The sequence below is a fragment of the Engystomops pustulosus genome, chromosome 3 (genome assembly GCF_040894005.1).
Source record: "Engystomops pustulosus chromosome 3, aEngPut4.maternal, whole genome shotgun sequence".
Classification (NCBI taxonomy): Eukaryota; Metazoa; Chordata; class Amphibia; order Anura; family Leptodactylidae; genus Engystomops; species Engystomops pustulosus.
Window position 1 is genome coordinate 73,644,058 of NC_092413.1, and position 22,945 is coordinate 73,667,002.

At 40.6% G+C, this 22,945-nt stretch overlaps 1 protein-coding gene across 2 annotated transcripts in view; it reads right to left on the reverse strand.

The window, feature by feature from the left end:
- Positions 1 to 1,728: 1,728 nt before the first annotated feature.
- SCAF8 (SR-related CTD associated factor 8) overlaps positions 1,729 to 22,945 on the reverse strand; it is a 142,339-nt gene continuing 121,122 nt past the window's right edge. The window contains exons 22-23 of one of the 2 annotated variants that reach the window (XR_011854101.1): positions 19,161 to 19,235; positions 1,729 to 6,722 (exon numbers count right to left, since the gene is read on the reverse strand). The gene's annotated coding sequence lies outside the window, so the exon portion shown is untranslated. The remainder of the gene's footprint in view (positions 6,723 to 19,160; positions 19,236 to 22,945) is intronic. The other variant, XR_011854102.1, reaches the window with a different exon arrangement.

Below are 22,945 nucleotides of genomic sequence, written 5' to 3' on the forward strand. Positions count from 1 at the left end.
TATGTTGTAGGGCAGGTGATTTTAAGCCCTTTTGCAATTGGATTAGTTACCCGAATATTGCTCCTTCCTCTTGTATTCTGCAGATTTCCCCTAGATGTCAGTAATCTCTCATATGTCTGGTACTAAGCTCATCCCGTCTTCAGAGAGCAGCTGAGACTAAGGAGGAAGAGACAAACCCCCATCCCCCTCCCTGCTCACAGCTGTAATAACCAAATGTAATAACAATATGTGTAATAACACAATGTTATAACCAAACAACTAAACACATATCTCTCCTCAGCTTCCCTTACACCTGTATACTGTATAAACAAATAATCCAAACTGACAGAAACTGCAGCCCCTCCCCCCATCACCTCAGGAAATGGTAGGAGAGAAGAGACTCCAAGCTGTGCCCTCATGTGCTGTGCTGAAGTTTTACTTAAATAGGTAGGTAGATAGATAGATAGATAGATAGATAGATAGATAGATAGATAGATAGATAGATAGATAGATAGATAGATAGATATGAGAGATGGATAGATAGATAGATAGATAGATAGATAGATAGATAGATAGATAGATAGATAGATAGATAGATATGAGATAGATAGATAGATAGATAGATAGATATGAGATAGATAGATAGATAGATACATAGATATGAGATAGATAGATAGATAGATAGGATATGCATTGATAGCTCTGGTGTCATTGGTCAGCAGCGTGCGCTTGTGATGAGGTGACAGGGGCAGGCTCCATCCCTCCATCTTGCTGATTGTAGATTTTGGAGAGCTGGTTGCTATGGGCCAAAAAAGGTACTAAATCACAACTGAGAGGCAAAATATTTTGAGGAATGATTCCCAGGGACACCTGGAGCAGAATTATTTATTTTAGGGTTTTTTTGCTCAGAATGACGGTTACACTTTAACATATGGATAGTATTAAGCAGTTTTCAGTCCTCCGGCGCCTGGCATTAAAGCCATGTAGTACTCCGTGCATGCATGTATGTATAGGAGGTGCACCATTGGCCACAGAAGAGCAGTGCAGCGGTTTCAATAAGAATTAACTCTTCTTATAGTAGGAATACAATATATCTTCGTCCAAGCGGACAACCCATCTCTGGTAGTTAGGCTTAATCCATCTCTCTTCTAATGATTGGAAAAAAAATTTACCTTCAACAAAAATTAGTATTATTAGGGATCAGCCGATCCTATACTTTGTAAAAGAAGGTTTTTCTTTTGCTAGACGTGTTTCGATGTATCTGACTTCTTCAGTAGCAAAGAACTGTGTTTACTAGCATTGTGGTGCACTTTATCTTGATTTGACTCAGTCTTCGTGTTACAACAAAAGCCTATGGTGGATTTTGGAGGCGGCTGCAAACCGGTTACTGACAATTGTGTCTCAAGTAGTCATGTTGCAAGAAGACTGAAATCAAATATAAATTTTTATGTATGTGCACATAGGATTGCATTTTTTTACCATTAGTGGTTGTTAAATCTATGAAATTGTTCACATTTGTTGATGAATTTTCTTTAGCTTTAGTACCAGCTACTCTTGCCTGTAGGACAGAAGACATTAGTTATATGTGTATGGTGTACTTATGTGTGAGTGCCATCCTTTTTCTAGTAGGTCGTGTAGTGTTTAGTTGTTTAATTTAGTGTCTCAATCATTTCTTTACTTCATTTAAAATAAATGAAAAAAAAACCCCACAACATTATGATTTACTTCAGTTATTTATTAGCAAGTCCATAGAAATAAACATAGACCATTAGATACAATACATAAATCATTTATTTTGTATCTCTATATATAATATTTGTGGTTGAAAGTCTTTGTGGTTATATTTCTTGATTGTTATATTGTGTAAAAAGCTTGTACTTCCCGGGTACACACAATAGAGGAGTTCTAGACTAGGTCCCTATGCATACAAGAGTTTTTAAACTTCTGAATTTCTGTGCATTGCTCAATGTGAAAGAAATTGTCTACTATGTCAGAATGAATAAGCCATAAGGGTTCTAATATTATTTTGCACATGCGCGTGTCATTTAGCTTTTACTTGTGTGGAACCTGAAAGGAAATGTGCAAATATGTTTTCAAGGTTGGGATAAGAAAAGCTCAGTAATGCCTTGCAAGCCAGCTCTGGTAGCCTAGTGACATGATATAGACATGACCGGCTGATCACAAAAATGGAGGTAAGCTGCCCCTGTACTTCAGTGGTTATACAAGTACAGTCATCCTTTATTTAGGGCAATGGGAATGTTACTATTCTGCACTGTAGCCTGAAGGCTGTTATTTTCACATAAAAGCTATAGTACACAAAAATATAAATGGTATGAAACTAGTGATACAGTGTACATTTCACCTGAAGAAAGTGCTAAAGAAAACTTTGAAAGCAGGCATGAAAAAAGAAAAATTATCAGCACTTATGTAATGTATTCATTGAATCCCCGCTCCTACGTGACTAGTATAATGCACAGATAAACCAGAATGGCAATGAAACTTGGCAGGTTAAGCAAATTGTTTCTCACCACTCAAATTTTACATATGCTTATCTTACAATGAATTCTATAAACTCTATAAACTGTCTATTGGGGATCTGTATATAAGGGCTGCATTTTAACCCCTTAAGGACGCAGGGTTTTTTGCTCATTTCTCGCTCTCCACCTTCCATAACTTTTTCATTTTTCCGTGTATAGAGCTGTGTAAGGGCTTATTTTGTGCGTAACAAATTTTACTTTCCTGTGATGTTATATATTATTCCATGCCATGTACTGGGAAGCAGGAAAAAAATTCCAAATGTGGAAAAATTGAAAAAAAAAATGCATGTGCGTCACGTTCTTGTGGGCTCAGTTTTTACGACTTTCACTTTGCACTCCAAATAACACCTCTACTTTATTCTTTGGTTTGGTACAATCGCGGTGATATCAAATTAATACAGGTTTTATTGCGTTTTAATATATTTTCAAAAATTAAACAAATGTGTATGAAAAAGAAAATAAAAATTTGCCATCTTCTGACGCTAATAACTTTTTCATACTTTGGTGTAAGGAGCTGTCATTTTTTGCAAAATGAGCCGAAGTTTTCATTGCTACCATTTTGAGGACTGTGCAACATTTTGATCACTTTTCATTAAATTTTTTATGTCATGTAAAAAGGTGTAAAAGTTGCATTTCGGACATTTGGGCGCCATTTCCCGTTTCGGAGGTCACCACCGGTTTTAACCGGTTTTATATTTTGATAGATCGGGCATTTTGGCACGCGGCGATACGTGTTTCTGATTTTTACTGTTTATTATAATTTATATCAGTTCTAGGGAAAAAGGGGGGGTGATTTGAATTTTTAATATTTTATTAATTTTAAAAAAAAATTTTAACTTTTTTTTTTCTTTTTATTTTCACAGTTTCTTAGACCCTCTAGGGTACATTACCCCTAGATGGTCAGATCGTTCCTACCATATACTGCAATACTACTGTATTGCAGTATATGGCATTTCTGCAGAGTATACGTTACAATGAGCCACTGGCTCATTGTAATGAATCTGCATAAACCATTCAGCCTCGGTTCTGATGAAGACCCGAGGCTGTCATAGCAACCGATCGCCGCCCCCCGATGACGTCCGGGGGAGTGACGATCAGAGGTAACATGCGCCACCATGCTTTCAGTGCCGCCGGCGACTTTGCCGGCGCCAAAGAAGAGGTTAACGCCCTCGATCGGTACAAGCACTGACCACGGGTGATAGCGATGGGTCTTTGCTGCAACATGTCCGTCGCAGAGCATGAAGGAGTTAACTAAACTGAGTGGCCTTATATGGAGTACTGTATATAAATTAATTTAGGAGTATTGTATATGGGGGCTGCTATGAATAAATTAGGGGAACTGTATATAAATTAATGAGGTATGTCTATAAATTAACTTGGTGCTGTAGTTCAGAGGGCCTGGTATATTTAATTGTGGGTGCTGTATATAATATGATTTATTCGAGGGACTATATAAAGGATATTTTATGTGAGGAATAGTGTGTTTAGTCGTGTTTGAGGATAATATATATTTAGGAACACAATCCATTATACTGTAAGTGAATGTGGTATTTTTAGGAGTGCCGTGTGGAGTTGTGCTGCATGGAGCTGTAGACGTATGACTGTGAATTCAGCACAGATAAACCATGGTCGGAAAAATTGTAAAGAAGTCATTTTCCTGATAGAGCAGAACATCACAGAAGGGTACTAGATACTACTAATGTCTGTGTCACTAACTGACTACTAGTGTGTGAGGTAGCATCATCGGGGAGGGGCAGCATTTTCAATTGACACCTCAGGCAGTACATACATACAGAATATACATATATACCTTACAGTCATGTACACACATATTTATGTGTACTACAGTGATACACACAGACATATAATACAGACACATATACAGTATTTTTCGGACTATAAGGCGACCGGAGTATAAGGCGCACCATCAATAAATGGCTGCTAAAACGTCTAGGTTCATATATAAAGCGCACCGGAGAATAAGGCTCACCTGACTATAAGGGTGAATGACCAGCAGGTGGCAGACCTGTGCACAGTTCAAGTCAGCTGTTGTCTGTAAGTAAGGTTCGTATATAAGGTGCACTTTACTGTAAGGCGCAGCTTTGATTTCTGAGAAAATCAAAGGATTTGTAGTGCGCCTTATAGTCCGAAAAATACGGTATGTATAATACTGATACATATATGAATGGTACAGCCATACACATACAAACATACACACACATGTATATATATGTATAGTACAGAACCTAAAAGAGAGAAATTGAATGCCGTCTCTACTTTATACTTAATTACATGGTACATATAAGTGCCATCTTCTTTCAATTTTGTTGGAAAATGCTCATTTAAAAAAGCTTTTGATGTTCTGGATGGGGGCTTTTTAGTAGTCAAGTATTACCATCTGGGCAGGAATTGGGATACGGACATACTATACAGTACCAGCTTATAAGAAGCATAGGTCCCTTGTAACCTTTCAAATTAAAGAAATAAAGTGAGCACATCTTCCCAAAATGTAGTATTGTGACACAGTATTGGAATGGGTTTAAGATGGATCTTTCCTGTGAGACTAATCTAATAAGCTTCTCCGAGGAGACAAATTCTAGAAAGGAAGCTGTGGATGTTGTGTATGTAGATATTGTCCTGATACTGTAACAATAAAGTACATAAACTGGGACTAGGGGAAAATCTGTGCATTTAGGTCAACAATTGGCGCCTAGTCAGAAAACAGAGGGTCATCAGTTAATGATGGCACATTCTCAGATTCAGCTACAGTTACCTTTGAAGTGCCACAGTGATGAGTATTGTCTACCCTTCTTTTTATCATCATTATTATTATTTATGAGAGGTTACAGATTAGAATTTCAAAATTTGCAGATGATCCACAGTTTTGTAAAGTAGTCCACATAGTTATTACAATTTTATAGGGGGATATGTGTAAGTTGAAGGGCTTGGTAGAGAAATGAGGATGCAAAAGCTTAATATAGATAAAAATGATTACTTAGTAAAACTGCAGCCAAAACATTAATGAACAGTTAACTTAATTTTAGAGACCTGTGTCATTATAATGACATAGTTTTGCCTTATGCAAATCACTGGTCAGACCACACATGGAATATTGTGTACAATTTTGGGCACCAGTGTTTAAAAAGGACATGGTTGCAGGGATGTAACTACATGGGTAGCATCCATAGAGGCTGCTACAGGGCCCGCAGTGTCAGGGGGCCTGCCAACCAACCTGCCACAGGCACTTACAACACATCTGTCATTGTACAGAACTTCACACTGAGTCTTAGGCTCAGAGAAAGAAATGCTGGGGAAGGGAGACGAGGGGGAAGTTCTATTGTGGCCTCTCATCTCCACTTTATACTTGTGGTCTCTTACTCTACCGCATACTTTGGTCCCTCTCATCTCCTCCTCATATTGTGGCCCCTTATCTTTCCCAATTATTGTGGCCACTCATCTCTACCTCGTATTATGACCTCTGTTATTTCTCCCTCATATTGTGGCTTCTTTTCATCTCTCCCACATATTGTGGTTCCCTCTCATCTCCCCCCACATTATGGCCCTCTAATCACCACCTCATATTGTGGGGCCCTCATCTCTTCCTCATGTTGCAGCCCCTAATTTCACCTTCACACTGTGAACCCTCAACTTTCCCTCAGTTTTTGTCCCCTTCATCCTGTGGGTCCCCATCAACTCTCCCTTATATTGTAGACTCTTATTTCCCCCTCATATTGTTGCCTCTCATTTCTCCCTCATCTTGTGGGCATTCAACAGCATCTCTACGCATAGAGGAGAGGCAGTTCTATCATCGCCATAGACATGGATACCTTACTGTAAGAGTGGAGACTGTGGACCTCTCAGGGAGTCTGGATGCCTTTCTTGAGAACAAAAGTGTAACATCATGGGAACTAAAGTTTGTTAATGGTACAATTAAGTGATTTCTTCTTACTTTGGGCAGGAATATTTCCATACTTTGGACCAACTGACATCTTTTTTGTGTTTTTGCCCTCCATTGGATCAAAACTTGATGATTTATAGGTTTGACTTGATGGACCTCCTTATTTTTTTTAAAGGTATCTACTTTGATTTGTGTGACAGCTGGTTACTCCTCTTTCTCCTTAAAACAGTACATACTCACCTTTTTAGTCCATGTGTCCTTTTTAGATGTGTAAAGTTTCTTTGGATAGTAGTCTGTCCCTCTGTCACCTTGTAAAGATAAATAAAAATCTTATTTTAATACATGCAATAGTTTTATTGTTCTGAATAAATGTCAATATTTCCATGCTTTACTTTTCTCAGCATACCATGTTCAACCTGTAAATAATTAATGGGAACTAGTCACCAGATTTTGTTTCTATAAACCTGGTGATCCCAATGGCATTGGCTTTGGTTGGATTATTCACAAATAAAATATGTTATTATATTTAAAGGCAAATATTAATTATTATAAAATTAAATAAAATAATAATTTAGAATGGAAGCTGAGAAAAGGACCCCTAGCTTCAGTGCGTGTCAGGTATCCACAAGTACTACCATGGGGCTTCTCTAGAAGAATAAAACTTTGAATTTAAAGGAGTTCATATTTACTTTATATGTGTGGGTACAGAACATTAGGTAACTTACCAATATACATCTAATAATAGTTCTGCGCTGCATTGGTCAAAAGTAAATTCAGGCCCCCTGGTTCATATTCTCCCCGATGGAGGATCAAGGGTGCCATAGAAAGGATTGCAGAGGGCGCTAATCATCTGGGTGCCTGGGTAATGAGAACTCGGCAATGCCCTATAGATGCTGTGGTCACCATAAGCCTGGGCCCATGTGGGGGCGAAACTGGTGGGGAAAGGGAGATTCATGTGCCTTCTCTCCCAGAAAACTGTAGAAGAAGCCATAATGTATCTCCCCCGTTGTACTCGTAGTCTCCTATTTCCCTATAGTATAGGTTAGGTATAGGTCTGTTTGGGTGCCATTAAGCTCCTCCTGGCCATGTGTAAGTATGTAATGCACATCAGGTATGCAAAAGGAACAGCAAATACGTACAGCAAATACAGCAATACGTACAGCAAATACACATCAGATACAGCAAAATACGTGTCAAGATTTTACCACCCCTCCTGGTTTATTCTGTATGTATTTTGCTCTGTAATAGTGGGTTTTTCCTGTAATAGTCAATGATTTATTTGTCCTCCAACTTGGAGACTGTAGTACTACTACACTTGTGTGAAAATCCTATGTGACAATACTTTGTATTATGTAATTTATTACTAGCGGTAGGGGTAGGTTTTTTGGTTCAAATGAGTTTCTATTATAAATGTTTGTTCTTTATATTTGAAATAAAGTTGACTATTTTCTTTATATTCTGTTGTAATTTCTAATTAAGTTTGGGGTATATTTCTTCCTAGTTACTCCTTATTTTTGGTATGCTAATGTAAGCACCTGTCCAGCAAACCGCGCAACCGCAACCAGGCTTGACGCTAGCTGTCAGACTAGGTAAGTGGTGGCAAACTCACCCTGTGACGTCCCTGCGGCTAGGGCCCTGCCTAAAGCAGATAAACCGCCCTGATAAGGGCGAACCCACTATCAGGAACCTAACTGACAGTCCCTGAGTGACACTACAAGATGATAGGGAAGACTTACTTCGTCTGACAGCTGCTGGATAATGGAGCGGACAGGTAGCCGGAATACAGGTGCAGGCCAGTGATCACACTGGTGCACAGAAATCTAACACAGGTCTGAGACTGAGACAGAGAAAGCAGGATAACACTGGGAGAGACACAACACTGAGGGACAAACAACAGATACAGACAGACGAGCGGAGTCAGACAGAACCGTGTCAAAACCAAGATGGCAGCAAATGTAGGAGGTCAAGATCAAGGAGGTAAATAAGTGGCTCAAAAGTTGGTGTAGGAAGGAGGGGTTTGGGTTCATGGAGAACTGGGCTGACTTTTCTGTGGGCTACAGGCTCTACAGTAGGGATGGGCTGCACCTCAATGGGGAGGGGGCCGCTGTTTTAGGGGAAAAAATGGCTAGAAGGTTGGAGGAGTGTTTAAACTAGAGACCTGGGGGGAGGGCAATTACACTTGTGCAGGGCAAATAGACGGTGTACATAGAGAGCTGGGAAGAGTCATAGTCCATGGGGGAGGAAGGGGGGCTGGAATGAGATTGGGGAATAAGGACAAAAGGAATACGGACAGGGAAAACCATATAAAGTGTATGTACACAAATGCCAGAAGCCTCACAAACAAAATGGAGGAACTGGAACTCTTGATGTTGGAACAGAAATATGATATAGTGGGTATCAGCGAGACATGGCTGGACAGTAGCTATGACTGGGCTGTTACTATAGATGGTTATAGTCTTTTTAGAAAGGATCGTATAAATAAAAAAGGTGGAGGGGTTTGTTTATATGTGAATTCTTGCCTCAAGCCTCTTGCCTCTTGCCGCAAAAATAGAGACTGAGAGAAATATTGCCAGGGAGAGCAAAAATAATCCCAAATTATTTTTCAAGTATATAAATGATAAGAAACTAAAAACAGAGAGCGTGGGTCCCCTTAGAAATAACATGGGGGTCATGGTGGAAGGAGATGAGGAAAGGGCCAATCTACTGAATGTCGCCTTCTCAACTGTCTTTACCCAGGAAAATCCCCTGGTGGAAGACACAATGAGGAATAATGTAAATTCTTTTTATAATGTCAACAGTTTAACCCAGGAAGAGGTACGGCGCCGCCTCGCAACCACTAAGATAGATAAATCACCTGGGCCAGATGGCATACACCCCCGGGTTCTGCATGAATTATGTACCGTGATAGACAGACCGTTATTTTTAATATTTGAAGATTCACTGAGGACTGGTTATGTTCCACAGGAATGGTGCATAGCAAATGTGGTACCAATATACAAAAAAGGATCAAATAGCGATCCTGGAAACTACAGACCCGTAAGTCTAACTGCTGTGGTGGGGAAAATATTTGAGGGGTTTATTAGAGATGCTATCCTGGAGTATCTCACTGTGCACAACCTTATAACCCAGCGTCAGCATGGGTTTATGAGAGATCGGTCCTGTCAGACTAATCTGATTGGTTTCTACGAGGAGGTAAGTTCAAGACTGGATCTGGGGGACGCTGTGGATGTTGTATATCTGGACTTCTCAAAGGCATTTGACACCGTGCCACATAAAAGGTTGGTATATAAAATGAGACTGCTGGGAATAGGAGAAAATCTGTGTATCTGGGTAAGTAATTGGCTTAGTGATAGAAAACAGAGGGTGGTCATTAATGGCACATTCTCAGATTGGGTTGATGTTACCAGTGGAGTGCCACAGGGGTCAGTATTGGGGCCACTTCTTTTTAATATTTTTATTAATGAACTTGTAGTGGGTTTACACAGTCAAGTTTCAATATTTGCAGATGATACTAAGCTGTGTAAAGTAATAAATACTGAGGTCGATAGTTTAGCATTACAGAGGGATTTGTGGAAGCTTGAGGGATGGGCAGAGAAATGGTTGATGAGGTTTAATGTAGATAAATGTAAAGTTATGCACTTGGGCCATGGAAACAAAAAGTATAATTATGTTCTAAACCAGTGGTGGCGAACCTATGGCACGGGTGCCAGAGGTGGCACTCTGAGCCCTCCCAGTGGACACTCAGGCTGTTGCCCCAGCTCAGAATTCACCAGACAGGACTTGAGGGATCCTCCTGCAAGCCCAGGTAGCCCAAAACGTGAAGCATCTTGGTCTACATGAGACTGCAAGAAGAAAAGTTGAGGACATGGTCAGATTATCATTGGAGCCATTGAAGCTCCTGCTCTTGGCCCCACAATTTTTCAAGTTCAGGGAAGCTCCAATGGCAATCTGAATTTTCCCACCTTCTGTCAACGATATTAATGTCCTTGGGACCCTTGAAAGCTGTGGTATAGCACGGAGCAAGAAGATTTTAATGATTTAATGCTAGAATTGCCAAGTTGGCACTTTGCAATAAATAAGTGGTTCTGGTTTGCATTTTGGGCACTCGATCTCTAAAAGGTTCGCCATCACTGTTCTAAACGGTCAATTACTTAGTAAAACTGAAGCTGAAAAGGACTTGGGCGTATTGGTGGATGGTAAACTTAATTTTAGTGACCAGAGCCAGGCGGCTGCTGCTAAAGCAAATAAAATAATGGGATGTATCAAGAGAGGAATAGATTCTCATGATAAAGACATAGTTTTGCCCTTATACAAATCCCTGGTCAGACCACACATGGAATATTGTGTACAGTTTTGGGCACCAGTGTATAAAAAGGATATAATAGAGCTGGAACGGGTGCAGAGGAGAGCAACCAGGATTATTAGGGGAATGGGGGGATTAGAGTACACTGACAGATTACAAAATTTGGGATTATTCAGTTTAGAAAAAAGACGACTGAGGGGAGACCTCATTACAATGTACAAATACCTGAACGGACAGTACAAGGATCTCTCCAAAGATCTTTTTATACCTAGGCCTGTGACCAGGACAAGGGGGCATCCTCTACGCCTAGAGGAGAGGCGATTCTACCATCACCATAGACAAAGGTTCTTTACTGTAAGAGCAGTGAGACTGTGGAACTCTCTGCCGCAGGAGGTTGTTATGGCCGGCTCTATGTACATGTTCAAGAGAGGCCTGGATGCCTTTCTGGAGAGAAAAAATATCACGGGTTTTGGGGATAAAACATTTATTTAATTCTTAAAGGTTGGACTTGATGGACTTGCGTCTCCTTCCAGCCTTATATACTATGATACTATGATACTATGTACAGAATCGTATGGCAAATAGAATGGTCCCTAGGCAAATCAGAAGTCGATACACAGAATAGCAAGAAACACAATAGTACTAGATACACAGATTAGACTGAATAACCAGCACCCAATGAAGGGCTGGGCAGAATATAAGGCAGTAATGGACACTACCTCCAGCACTGACTGGCTCAGCCGTCCATCAATCAAACCGCAGCTGCAGGCAAAACGAGTGCAAAGACACAGCTTTCCCAAGATCAGAAATGGAGCTGTCAATCACAGGCAGCTCTGGTTGTGGTATATATGGTATATGGCAGTGATGGCAAACCTTTTAGACACCAAATGCCAAACTACAACCAAAACCCATGTATTTTTTTGCAAAGAGCCAATGCGACAATTTAACCCCTTAACGCTGAAGCCACTTTTCACCTTCCTGATATGGCCCATTTTTTCAAATCTGCCCTGTGTCACTATAAGTGGTTATAACTTCAGAACGCTTTAACATATCCTAATGATTTTTAAATAATTTTCTCATGACACTTTGTACTTTATGTTAGTTGAAAAATGTTGGTGGTATGTTTGCATTTATTTATGAGAAAATCAGATATTTGGTGAAAATTTGGAAAAATTCTTGATTTTCGAACTTCAAAATGTTCTACTTTTTCGATACATAGTCATAACCGCAAAAAAACTTAATAACTAACATTCACTAAATGTCTAATTTATGTGGACCTGGTTTTTTATGCATACTCTTATTTTTGTAGGATGTTATGGGCCTTTGAACATTAGGTGCGATTTTTCACATTTTCATAAAAAACGCTAAATCCTGCTATTGAGGGACCTGCTCAGGTTTCAAGTCACTTTGAGAGGCCTAAATAAAAGTAAAACCCCATAAATTACCCCAATATAGAAACTACACCCCTCAACATACGTGAAACAACTTTTATGAAGTTTGTTAACCGTTTAATTGTTTTACAGGGGTTAAAACAAAATCGGATGCAATTTTGAAAGTAAAATTTTTTTGGCTAAATTAATGTGTTTTTCAAAAAATGTACAAATTCTCAGTGGATAAAATACCAAAACGCTCCACAAAATTTGATACCCAATCTCTCCCATGTATAACAATACCCCATATGTGGTGGTAACCTGCTGTATGGGCACACGCCAGGGCATTGAAGGGAAGCTGCACCATTCAGAGCAGATTATGCATTGTCACTTTTTATTGGCTATACAATCTTAATTTTTTTGTCAATTTGGACATATAAGGGCTTATTTTCTGCGACATGAGATGCACTTTACAAATACTTCATCTTAGTGGGTCATTAGCTCAGTGCTCAGTGTGTTACAGCCGGGTCCTGCTAGAAGGCAGGGACCCAGCACACAGAGGAGGATCGTGCAGCCCCGGGCACCGGCAGTCCCGGGGCTGCGATCGGAGCAGCGCGGGTGTTAGAGGCAGGTGTTGGCTATAATATATAGCTGACACCCGCAGCTTTTGGCGCCGGCTCCATTCAGGAGCCAGTGCCAGACGCATGAAGTAATAGTACTGCATTTTGCGGGAACGCACCTCCCGCGATGCAGTACTATTACGTCAAATGTCGGGAAGGGGTTAAGCAGTAACTTATTACTCCCTGCTCTGTCACAGGTTTAAATTGTATAGGCACCTGAGGACACCAATACAGTAGAGTATCATTGTAGTTTCCTTCTAGGGTCCTGGGCTGCCTGGGACTGCAAGATGCCTTGAGTCCTGTCTGGTGAACTCCGTTCGCGGGTGCCCATAAAGAGGGCTCTGAGTGCCACCTCCGGCACCCGGAGGTGCAACATTCCTGCCAATGCAAGGCAGAGGAGTTGTTGTGATTAAGCCCCTAATATGTGTGTCCCCCTGGTAGTGAGTCTGATCAGCTCCCCTGCAGGACATTACACATATATTCAGGTAACTGAGCAGCGGTAGATTCTGCCTGGATAGGCATATTAATGTCATCATCCAATGATGTTCCACTTTTGTAACTCTAGTGTGATTGGAGAAGGAGACCACCTGACTAGGGAGGAACTAAACCCTTAGTCAGGGGAGGAGTTAGCTCTCTTCAGGCCGATGCTCTCAACACAGGAGGCGGTCTGAGCACAAGCTCTGACTACAGGCCTGCTAGGCCTCATCTCAATAACTACTTCACATAGAGTGACCCAGGACAAAGCTGCAGCTTCCAGCATTGGACACAGCTACATCCCAGCCTGCCCCTGCATCCAGGCTGGTGACACCACTCCTGAGGTTCCTCTCCAAAATCACTCCAGTACTGCACTTGTACAGAATCGTTTGGCGTGTTGTTCCCGTTGGTTCGAATAAAGAACTGTAAGTTACTTTTATGCACAACATTGCCTATGTCTGGTCCCTGATACAGCTGTATCACCATCAAGGGCGCCCCATCCATCTACCAGGGACACACACTACAGACTCTAAGGACTGCCCCAGGGTGAACCAGCACCACAGCCTCTCCCTCCATATCATTTCTTGCCAACACCATCTGCTGGAGACCTGCCAGGCTGTAGGACAGCCCTCTGGTCCCCATACCAAGCACCGCGACACTAGCGTGCCCTAGGCCGCAACCGCCAGCCACTCCGGTATTCTGGGCCCCGGCTGTCTCCAGGCCCCAAGAAAAGGCTAGGCCCCGGTGGGGGATGTTGCATATATATAGCATGGCATCGCCCACAGGACAGAGAGCCTATTTAGCATATTGAATGCCAAACTTATAGCACTGATTGCTTGGAAACTGGGGGGAGGGGGGGGGGGGAAATAGACTAGAAATGAACTGTGCTGAAATCTGAGCAGCAGCACCTATTATAGGATACAAGAGGAGGAATTGGTGGAGCTGGATTAAACACATATTTGACTATATCCTGAAAATTCAGGCTTATTATTGAAAATAATAAATCAGGAAAGAAAAAAAATAACCTATAAATACCAGCATGAGAAGGAAAGTCTATTTCATCATACCACCATATTAGGATAGAGGATATTTTCAAACTAGTTTTTTAGAGGTAAATGATTATACAGTAACGTGTCAAAGAAATAAAATAGAAATTGCGTTGTATGTGAGTCAGAACACAGTGTGGAGTGTGGTGCCCACGCATGTGCCAGGAGAAGCAAATTATTCTTTTCAATCTCACCTCCCATAAGCACTTACTCCTCTGCTGACTGGCTGGAGCTGTCCAACCCTTCTGAGGTTTATTCTCAGAAGATGCTCCTGCTGTTTCAGTAAAGGGGATATTTGTGCTATGCAAACTGTTAAGTGCCTAAGAAATTGCAGAACCGGTAGAGATCGATATAACACATTAATCCCTTATGATAAACTTCCAGGATTCAGGCCATTTTTGTCTGATCTCAGATGTCAGGTTAGAAGGTAAATGCAATCTGCATTTCTTTGCACATGGTTTACCTTTGATGTTATATCATCACATTAAACAACGCAAGATATTGCAAAAGAGTCAAGGTATAAAGAAGTGTCATTTATGAAGACTCTTGTTAGACTGCATGATGTTAGACTGCTCTGAATGAAAAGTAAAAAGATTATTTTCCTGGATCCCTAAACAGAATAGTCTACTGGAAAAAGAAGAGAACAAGCCATTGTTTTTGGAATATGTCTGGCCGGTTGTAGGGGACAGAATGGGCTTAGTACAAATACAACGTCAGGTGTAAGCATAAGCTAAAGTTATATTTTTAACATATAAATATATCAGATGCGTAATAACAGATACTTAAGAAAGGAATTTTTAAAAGACATGTTTTACTCCGGTAGCTTCACAAAGGACTATAGCAGGTATACATTATCTTTTAGCCAATTAAATTATATATCATTTGATAAAGTTATTTAAAGGATTGAGGGTAGTGGCAGCATAGAGGTGCCCATCGCAAATTAAAAAGAATTTTAGATTTTCAATAATACTGAAGTACTACCCTGTGTATAGTAGGAGCTCAACTCATGTCAATACTATGGTATTGTGCCAAAAGCCATCTATTTTCCATATAACACCTCTTGCAAAGATAGTTTAGACGTATGTACACAAAATAAAGTAGATATTGCGTGTAATTTAGGCGATCTGTATAGTATTTTTTACTATTTAAAATGTGTTAATACTGTTATTTATAAAAGCATCTGTGCTCTGCAGATTTTGTACACTACTGATGAAAGGATTATATGTGGGTGGGAAACACGTAGAAGAATTGGAGTGCACATTTCTCAAAGCTTATTTAATGAGAACGCTAGAAACAGTGACATCTAAAGGCCAAAAGCTAATACTGCAGGTGAGAACACTACTATCCTCATATTGTAAGTTTCTGCAGTATTTTCACTAACTCAATTGTACATTTTAATTGTAATGTCAAAAAGATTATGACATAATTATTTGTCATGATATTGACACAATAATTTTAATGACTTTAAGTGAACACTTACAGTTTGTTACTGTTGCGCATTTGATAATAAAAAAGAAAGCTTAAGTTTATTTTTAATAGGGTTCTTATAAAAATTCACATTCTATTTAGGGATTTCCCATGTTCCTGCACCATTTATACTTGATGAACACCCTAAATGGTTTTGGTAGGATTTTACATGTTGAACATGCCAGTCAAGCCCAAAATGAATGAATGACCACCTTGGTGAACCAGCCCTCCATGACTGCTAAGAATGAAGAAAATTATTTAAAAGTTCACTTTTATTTATTAATAAGTTAATTAAAGTGCATGGTTTCTTAATGCGATTATATGATGCTTATTTGCTGGGGTCTATTTGGAGTTCACAAAGGATGTACTGTGTATTATTTGATTGTCAACTCTTCTTTTCATCATAATAATTTTCTGAAGAGTAAAAGCTCAAAGACCAGAGAGGGAAGGGCCTTCTGCAAAATTATTTTATGAAGTGGTCTGTGCTGCATAAATATTCTTACAGTGCCTAGTTTTATTTTTGGTTAAAAAAACATTGTAAAATAAAAGGAAACTGTCAGCAGTTTTTGATCATACAAAAATGCAGACAATGTTAGGGCACATTCACATGGCCGTCTGCGGGGACGTACATGCGGCCGCAAATTTGCGGCCGCGTGTACGTCCCCATAGACAGCAATAGCGGCGCGGCGCAGATGCAGTGCCACACATGTGGCACATGTGGCACTGATCCGGCCTGCACACCGCAAAAAGATAGAGCATGCTCTATCTTTTGGCGTGTGTGCGGCCGTGCGCCGCTATTCTCTATGGAGGGAGGAGGGGCCGCCTCCTCCTCCTCTCCAGCACACAGCGGTATGCCCGCACGGCGGGCATACCGCTGTGTGAATGTACCCTTAGGTAAATACCCTGTAGAGCTGTGTAACCATATATTTGCATGTTGTAAGTAGCTGTGAAAAATACATTAATATTCCAGGTTTGTATAAGCCTGGTACAGAAGTGGGTGTGTTGTGTTAAGTGAAAAGATCTCACACACCAGTGCACCAGAGCAGGGGCCTAACTAGGATAGGTAGGGCCCCACAGCAGACTGTATGGGGCCCCCCTTCCCGCTTAAAAATATACATATTACACTCACATACACACACATACATACATACACATTTATACACTTACATACAAATGCACAAATATAGAGAATATACCCGTTACATATATAGATATATTGGTGCACATCCTCCATTCTTTAGTGTCAGGTCAGATGATGGGGCCCCCTGACACTGCGGGCCCCATAGCAGCTGCTCTGGCTGCTGCCACTATAGTTACGCCCTTGCACCAGAGTACTGCACCAAGTCCAGCAACAATCATGGAATATAAGTATTTTTCATACTCCTGCTTCTACACACAAAAAGGTATGATTGCACAGATCTCCAGGCCTGCAGATTTGTATGGGTGTAACTCTAGAAACTATAGGAAACCCACATCAGGGAATGCTATTCTCCATGGCACATCTTGCCACCCAAGTCACACTGTAAAAGGTATGCCTGTGGGTGAGATGCTTTGGGCTAAGAGAAACTTTTCTAATATACAAAGTTAGCAAAAAGAAAAAGATAATGGGACACATTTCTTCATGAATCTGGCTCTCCCTGCACTGCACCCACAGAGTGCAGCATTTTTTTGCATGATAAATGTGGTGCAAGGTCCTACTGATCACTGGAACGCCCCTTTCAGTGCAGAAATTTGTGTTGTATCGGGTATAGTGCAGCTTGCTCCACAAAGTGTTCCGTACCTCACAATTGTGTCGCTTGCACCAGAAATGTTTCTGAGACACTTCTTAAAGCAGTTTGCACAGAAAACAACGTGCAAAGTCCGACAGAAAACTGGCACACAGCCCTTATTAAATGTGGGCCAATATCTCTGCTCTTTTGACTGCTCGTAATTTCCCAAACTGGACTTTAAAATGAGTAGAAAAGATATGTGACAATAGGTCAAATCTTTTATGCTCTAAACAGAGTAAAAAGAATAAACCCTGGAACAATTGCCCTACTATGGTAGCATTTTCGAACTGTTCACCATGGAGAAACTTCAAGTTTTCTGGCATTGAAAGGGTGTCTTTCCCACAGAGAGGCAGTGATGAGAGACAATGGGGCTCGTTTACTAAGGGTTGCGCTGCTCACTTTTGTTGGACTTTGCACTGTTTTCAGGGATTACATGGATTGGACAGGTATTTAACAGGTGTCTGTGGTGGAATTTTGGCGCACAGAATAATTTTTTTGGCGCAGCTGCTCTCGCTTCCATGTGATACAAATTAGGGGGTGTGCTGATGGACGATCCGACAGATACAGACTGAGCGCGGGATTAAACGTTCAAGTTGTGCCGCAAGACAATGCACTTACATGCACCACTTAAAAGTTAGTGAACTGTGTCGGATCTGGGTGGGGAAGCAACACATTCAGGAAATCGGGCGCACAATCTTATTGAATCGAGGTACAGTACATTATCATCGGACAATGCACTTTTGTTGAACTCCAGCGGACGGGTAGGTTAATGTGCCGCAATGCCTCTTAAACAGGGAAGGCTTTTGGATTTCTTACTAAATAGTGTTGCTCCACATGGTATGAATATTAGAAATGACTTGATTTTAATGTATTTATGTTTTGTATGTTTTTAAATTGTATCAAATAAGATATGGGATGTTAGAAAGGGAAGTTTCAGCTCCTCACATTTCTGGGTGTTATATATACCTTCATTTTGATTTGCAATAGGAACTATGATTAAGAGTTGTAATGATTTGAAACTCATAAGATCTATTCCTCCAATTCTCTCTGATGTAATGTTGCTGCTGATTTTATGAAGATGGAATAGAGAATTTGTGTTGTCATCTTATCCCATGGACTTGCTGGTTTATTTTCTTAGAATTTTCCCATTTGGACGTGTTGTCAGCACCTCAACTCTTTGAACCATGCATTGCAAGGTGAGCTTGATTATTCTTCTAAGACTCTAAAAAGGGCCGGCGTATATGCGCCATATATGGCATATATACGCCATATATACGTCCTCCATAGACGGCAAAGGGCGCACGGTGCCTCACGGGAGCGATAGGGTACCGCACAGGTGCTGCACCGTAACTTCCATAGACGGAAGAAAGATAGGTTATGTCCTATCTTTCCCCGAAATACGGCGCCATGTGCCATATATCACTATGGAGCGGGGACAGGGTTAGCAGCGCTCACCCCCTCCTCCTCTCCCCGGCGCCGACGTGTGCCTGCCATGCTACGGTACGGCGGGCACACATCGTGTGAATGTAGCCTATTTGGGATAATTTGTAACTGCTGGGTATACATCCCTGTAAATGTAGCCTAATTCTTAGCTTAGATACATGTCATGTTTTTTTCCAGGAATGTTGAACAAGCGTGTAACAAATTTTTTAAGACTATGGAATATGTCAACAAAGTTTATATTATTGCAGACTTACATCATCCACGTGACCGGACTTTGTCACAGCTATGTTGATGTTTTTCCTTTTTGTCTGCGAAGAACCAAATGCCACCTAATACAGAAAAAGAACACATTCTATTATAGTAACATATCATAAAGGATGAGATATGCAAAACTTACATTTTCCTTACCAAATTTTACAATATTAAAAATTAAAGAGACAGGGAAAAATGTAATCTAAATATAAACATTGTTCATTGTTTGTACTTTTTAAATATAGGAAAAGAGGGGTCATGGGTATCTCCATGAATCCTCATTCATGATTAAATGGGAATGTAACTTTTGATATTAAACAGTGGCAGAAGGCTTTTACATGGACCACACAATGCTCTCCCTGTATAGAGCATCTGAAACAAACTAGGAAAATGCATTTGAGGTTGGATTTAACTCCATCATCGCAGTCCATTGTTACAGATCGTGTTGAATGACAGGCCCTGGAGTCTCATGTAGACTTCAAGCTGTCATGGTGAGAGATCTTCGCCTCTCGATATCATCACTGGGGAGTACGATCCCATTCAAAATCATGAAGCAGTAAGTAGTCAATTATGATATATTTGTTTAGTTTGTTGCTGTAACGGATAAAACAATATATATATTATATATATATATATATAATGCTAAACATACAAGTCAAAAAACATCAGTCGAAGCGTTTATCTAAATTCTATACTGCTCAATGCTGCCTCCTCCTTCCCCAACAAAGCAGCACACAGCTCCATTTATAAACACTAAAATACCACATTCTAGCTCTCAATTAACTAAGTATAACAGTTGCAATTCTTTATTCATTACATAGTGGAATGTGTTGAGAACAATCAAACATAAAAATTGTGCAACCGTGACCAGGCCCCAAGAGAATCAGCTGTCCCTGCTCTGTCTCGGCTTTCTACTGCATTGTAGGACCGAGGACGAGGGGACTATGCTGTTGTTTTCAACTGCATGGCCCCCTTGCAGTGCACAGGTCTGATAAGGAAAGGAGCCGGCATCCGCGGCAGCCATCACTAGCAGCAGCAAGCGCGCTTGTGTAGAGGATTAATGATAATAGCACATGTTGCTACTTGCAATACTCATTTTTTGTGCCTTTTTTCAGATGTGTTTGAAGTGTGTTTTGAAATGCATTTCAAATACTTCATGTGAATTCTGTTGTGAATAGAGATGAGTGGACCCCATGTCGGCATTCGGTTTTGGCCATGAAACCCAGATATATAGGCAGTCAAACAGCTAGTCCGGAAAATTGACTTCCATAGCAGCTAATCATGGCTATTATTGGCCAGTGTAGACGGACTAGCCGCCAAGTCGGTACACTCGGCTGGGCCTGAACGCGGACAAGGGGTCCGCTCATCTCTAGACATGAAGCCTTAGCATAATTACTGTTTGTTAACTGCAGTGGTATAACTAGCAAATAACCTACAAGAATATACATGTCCACTGCAAAGATTCCACACTGACTCAAGCACATGTGTCACCAGCCCCATTCACAAGACTCTATAGGCCCCATTCACAAGACTCTATAGGGGCCCATGATCTGGCTGCACAATTTGTGGTCCTTTTTCTGCATTGTTGATAAATCAACGCTTTCTAATACTGTGGAAAAGGAAAACGGCTGAATTAGGACTTTCGCTACGGGCCCAAACGACTCCAGTTACACCACTCCATATGATCCTGAGGAATCTCTCCTCAGATCTCGATTAAAGCGTTGGTGAACATGATGTCCCAGATGTGCTTGATTGGATTCAGGTATGGGTAATGAGCAGGCTAGTCCATAGCATGTAGGAACAGCTTACATACTACAGCCACATGAGGCCCAGCATTGTCATGCAACAGGGCCCACTGCACCAGCATATGGTCTCACAATGGCTCTATGGCTCTCATTGTGGTACCTTGTGGCAGTCAGGTTACCTCTGGCAAGCACAGAGAGGGCTGCACAGTCCTCTAAAGAAATGCTTCCCAACACTGTTATTGTCCTACTGCCAAAATGGTCATGCTTGAGGATGTTACAGGCAGCATAACGTTCTCCACAGCGTCTCCAGACTCTTTCACACTGGACAGTTTAACCCAAAATTTTACGTAGTAGTATTGCATGGCGGGAGGTGCGTTCCCGCATTTTGCAGTACTATTACGTCAAGCTTCTGGCACCAGCTCCTGAACAGCTCTATATTATAGCTGACACCTGCCTCTAACACCCGCGATCGACGTTTATCAGGGGGCCAATGCCCGAATGGCATCCCCAGGGTCTGCCAGTGCCGGGGCTGCGCGATCGTCTTCTGGGAACGGATCCTGCCTTCTAGCTGAACCTGGCTGTAACACACTGAGCATGCACAGCTCGGTGAACGCTATAAAAACAAAACCTGAAAAATTCGCCAAAAATGTACATTTTTCATAAAATCCCTTCACAAAATCAAAAGAAGCTATGTGCACCAGAATAGAACCACTGAAAAGGAAAACTCAACACGTAAAGAAATAAGCTCTAAACCAGCTCTGTCAACCAAAAAATTTAAAGTTATGTCTCTGAAAAGATGACAACAAACGAGATTTTCTTTATATTTATTTTTTTTCCAGTAAAATTGTAGAAATATATAAAAACTACATAAATGAAGTAATCGTAGTGATCTATAGAATAAAGATAATATAGTATTTTAGTGCAATGCATAATCTGCTCTGAATGGCGCAGCTTCCCTTCAATGCCCTGGCGTGTGCCCATACAGCAGGTTATACTCAGGAGAAATTGGATATTGAACTTTGTGGAGCGTTTTGTTATTTTATCCACTGAGAATTTGTACATTTTATGATAAACACATTCATTTAGCCAAAAAAAATGTAAATTTCAAAATTACATCCGATTTTGTTTTAACCCCTGTAAAACAATTAAAGGGTTAACAAACTTCATAAAAGTTGTTTTACGTACATTGAGGGGTGAAGTTTCTATAATGGGGTAATTTATGGGGTTTTACTTTTATTTAGGCCTCTCAAAGTGACCTGAAACCTGAGCAGGTCCCTCAAAAGCGTGATTTTTATGAAAATTTTAAAAATCGCACCTAACGTTCAAAGCCCCATAACATCTTACAAAAATGAGAGTATGCATAAAAACAATGTCCACATAAAGTAGACATTCGGTGAATGTTAGTTATTATTTTTTTCACTGTTATGACTATATGTGAAAAAAGTAGAACATTTTGAATTTTGAAAATAAAGAATTTTTTTTTAATTTTCACCAAATATCTGATTTTGTCATAAATGCAAAACATGCCACCAAAATTTTTCAACTAACGTGAAGTGTCAAGAGAAAACAATTTCAAAATCACTTGGATATGTTAAAGTGTTCCGTATTTATAACCACTTATAGTGACATGTCAGATTTGAAAATTTTTTGCCCGTGTCAGGAAGCTGAAAAGTGGTTTCAGAGTTAAGGGGTTAAGTAGACAAATGGATATTAGTGACCTGCTTAAAGTCATTTTGCAGGGCTGTGGCACTGCTCCTCCTAGCCCCCTTCACATGTCCTCATGTATTGGCCTGACTGCTGGTATCTGCTCCATGCGCTCTACACGGTTTTGACAAACACAGCTAAACATCTTGCCACAGCTCCCATTGAAGTGTCATCCTGGAACTGCACTACCTAAGCCACTTCTGTGGGTTGTAGACACACGCATCATGCTAGGGGTGAGAGCAATGACAAAAGGCAAAGTGAGCAAAACTACAACCAAAAAGGATGAGAATAGAGAAACAGTATGTGGTCACCACCTACAGAACCACTCTTTTAAAGGA